Source organism: Belonocnema kinseyi, chromosome 4 (genome assembly GCF_010883055.1).
Source record: "Belonocnema kinseyi isolate 2016_QV_RU_SX_M_011 chromosome 4, B_treatae_v1, whole genome shotgun sequence".
Lineage (NCBI taxonomy): Eukaryota > Metazoa > Arthropoda > Insecta > Hymenoptera > Cynipidae > Belonocnema > Belonocnema kinseyi.
The window spans coordinates 57,393,303-57,396,872 of record NC_046660.1 but is presented as its reverse complement, the minus strand read 5'-3'; the positions used below and the strand labels follow the sequence as shown (position 1 = coordinate 57,396,872).

The 3,570-nt window shown below is 35.3% G+C and overlaps 1 protein-coding gene across 1 annotated transcript in view; it reads right to left on the bottom strand.

Annotated features, from left to right (window-relative positions):
- Nucleotides 1-1,761: 1,761 nt before the first annotated feature.
- The window catches only part of LOC117171387, a 67,478-nt gene continuing 65,669 nt past the window's right edge, over nucleotides 1,762-3,570 (bottom strand). The window contains exon 4 of the mRNA XM_033358642.1: nucleotides 1,762-1,852. The gene's annotated coding sequence lies outside the window, so the exon portion shown is untranslated. The remainder of the gene's footprint in view (nucleotides 1,853-3,570) is intronic.

The following is a 3,570-nucleotide window of genomic DNA, read 5'->3' as shown; positions in this document are numbered from 1 at the left end:
ATTCCGTGAATTTCATGAATTCCTTGAATTTTATTAATTCTGTGAACTCCACGAATTCCTTGAATTAATTGAATGAGGTGAATTGCTTGGTTTCCGTAAATTCAATTAAATCCGTCATTTCAGTGAATTCCATGAGTTTCTCGAAATTCATTCATTCATTTCATTCCGTGAATTGCATGACTTCTGTGAATTTCTTGAGTGTTGTGATTTTTATAATTTTTTTTTAATTCCGTTAATTGTATGAATTACGTAAATTCCTTTAAGTCCATGAATTATTTGAATCTCGTGAATTTCTTTAATTCTGTGCTTTGCTTGAATTCCGTAATTCCTTGAATTCCGTGAATTCCATGAATTTCTTGAAACTCATGAAATCCGCGAATTCAAGGTGTTATATGAATTCGTTGAATTCAATATTTTTGTGAATTCCTTAACTTCCGTGAATCCTTTGAACTACATGAACGAGAAATGATTTACATTTTTTTAAATTTGTTGCGTCAGCAGGTGTCTAGTTACTGGCTACTGGTATTGTAAAATCCTAATACATGTAAGGTACGATGCCAATGCCAGTGAAAGTTCCAACAGACATTTTTAACAGTTTAGTCAGAGGTAGAATTCGGCAGATAACAGGTTCAGACCGCTGGACCCCTTGTAGACAACATGTATACAACTTTAGCTTTCACTTGTATTATAACGTTTAATTTTCTTTTAACTGTTATAAAAGCTAACGTGTATTATTTTTCCCTACACGAAGAGAAGTTTGGTAGAGCCGCTCACCCAACACGTACATTTTTCGTGCCAATAAAACAGTGAAGAGCGTACTTCTGTTTAGTAGAACGGCTCGACTGATTCGGGAGAACCATTACCCCGAACAAGCCGAACCGTTTAATCAACAGTATAGTCGAGCCGTTCTGCACACGCGGCGCAAGCGGCACAGTTCCGCGTTTGCGCAGTTTAGGAAAACAGTACCCACAATTTGAAACGACTGATCACCGCAAGTTCGGGGTAACCCCTGTCCCGCATCTGGGTCATACGCCACACCAAACCGAAGTGCAGAGACTCTCTCACCAAAAGCCCGACGGTTTTACCTAACTTCTCTTGATGCAGTAAATGGAGAAAAGATATTTGACTGCTTAAAAAAGTATTGAAAATTGCAAAAATAATAACGATTTTCCTTCATTGTGTAAAATTCCTGGAATGTCAGTTAACAGGTTTAGACGACGGACACTTCAATTCGTTTTCCGTGCATACGCCTGTAGTTATTTAACATCACGAAAGCGACTAGCACCCTGTGTTGGTTCAACTTGCGGAATTCCAGCACGTGGCTTTTGACTCTTTTTAGTCGATGATCCCTCTCCGGCCAGACGGGGTCTATGAAATGGAACCGGCAAGCTAATGTTGGGATCGAAGGTCATGTGGCTGGCGCTTAACGTTGCAGTATAGATATTTGTAGTCAGTGCATGTGTGATATAAATTCGACCGTAAGGAGCAAAAGTGGTATGTGGTTGTTTGTGATCGTAAGTTACGAAACCTTCAATTGAAATCACTGGGCCACTTTTTATACGCAGCAAAGCTGTTTCTGGTGGCTCTGGAGGATCCAAGGAAGATCTTGCGGGGAAAGGTAAAGGTAGCGGAGAGAGATGTGATTTTGTAGTAAAAGCTTGGTTATTATACGTTCTTATAAAAACGAAATACCTAGGATATGGTTTTGGTTTTTTTCTAGAGTTCGGATCCATAAATGTTGGTATCATACTTTGGGATGTGATTTCCTTGAAACTGTCTCCATAAGCAACTCTATTCTTCATTACTACGCTAATAGTGTCTTTCTCAAGTTTTGGATTCTCTCCAGCTATACCTAATTTTGTGGACAAAAAATAACAATTGTTTAACAGATATTTTTAATTCGTATTATCATTGTAAGTCAGTCTTGGTCGAGACGTGTTAGGTTTCATATTTTTTGAAAATCTATTTAAACTTACAAGAAATTAAAAAATTTAAGGACAAAAAACGCAAAATGAAATTTATAATACAAGCAACCGTTACTATCATTGGAGAAGGTAACAATCGATCAGTGGAGATCTTTTTCACCGACCGTCAAAATGGGAAGTAAACACTATCAGTAGGTCACGTGCCCAGATTCCTACATTACCAACAATTTTATTTCCTAACTTATTTTCACATAAAGCACTACATCAAGCTGAAAATTTGGGCGAATGAATGAGAAGCACAAGGAAAGGTGGGTCTGGTCCTAAATTTGAATAATTATATCGTTTTTTTTGTTGATATTTTTTTTCTTTGCTTTTTTCATAATTATTTGAATTTAAGACCAGACCCACATTTTTAGTGCTTCTTATTTATAATCCCAAATTTTTCACTCGATGTAGAGCTTCGCGTGAAAATAAATTAGGAAATAAAGAAAGCGTGGGTAAGATAGGAATCGGGTCACGTGACCATCTTGTTACATGGCCTTAACTCCTCAAATAAGAGAAAAGATTAATGCCATATCGGACCAGATGGAGCTATGAATTAATTTTTAAATTAAAATAGTTTTCTCAAAAAAGATCTGCTCTGACCACTAAGCTACTAGAGAGATCGATAGAGGATTTTTTTTAGAAATACACGCTATCTTTATCAAGGTGTTACGTTTTATGTTCGTCAATTTTACAAGGAATCTGTTTTATCACAGGAGATGGTAACAATCAATATTTTAGTTCCAGTAAATATTTTGATTTTAAAAATTAATTCATAGCTCCGTCTAGTCTGAAAAGACGTTAAGAATTTTCTTTTATTGAAGAAATTTACTTATATCGATAGTGATGATTTTCCATTTTCACGGTCTGTGAAAAAGATTTCCAGTTATCGATTTTACCATCTATGATAGTATAGGTTTCTTCTAAAATTAAAGTATATAAAATGTTACACCTTGCCAACGACAGCTTATATTTCTAAAAAAAGGTTCTTAGTAGCTTAGTGGTTAGAGTAGTTAGTAGCTTGGTGGTTAGAATGGTTAGCAGCTTAGTGGTTAGAGCACCCAACCTTAAATCGAAAGACCTAGGTTAGATTCCCAGCGGAGCGAAAGGAGATTTTTTCCAGAAAAATATTTTTAATTTAGACATTTATAATGTAAAAAAGTAATCTTTTTTTGTCGAAAAATTTAACTGTTTTATTGAACTTTCGTCTTTTTGGATAGAAAATTGATCCTATTGGATTCATAGTTCATCTTTTGGTAGAAGCAGCATTTTTTGGTTTAAAATTTATATTAATTACATTTAAAAATTCATAATTATATATTTTTATTCAGAATTAAGAACTTTTGGGTAATAATACTACTATTGGGTTGAAAATTCAATAATTTTTTTAAAAAACCCTCTTTTTTGTCAAAAATTCAACTGCTTAGGTGGTCTTCCGTCCTTTCACATAGAAATACGAGGGTAGTTCAATAAGTCCTTAGAATGACCAACATATGGCGCTCGAATCGCTCCAAATCATCTGTTTTCAATCAGCACCACTCCCGACTAGATATATGGTGCAGTCACAGTCCACATCTTCTGAGTTTACGTGTTTTTATAACCA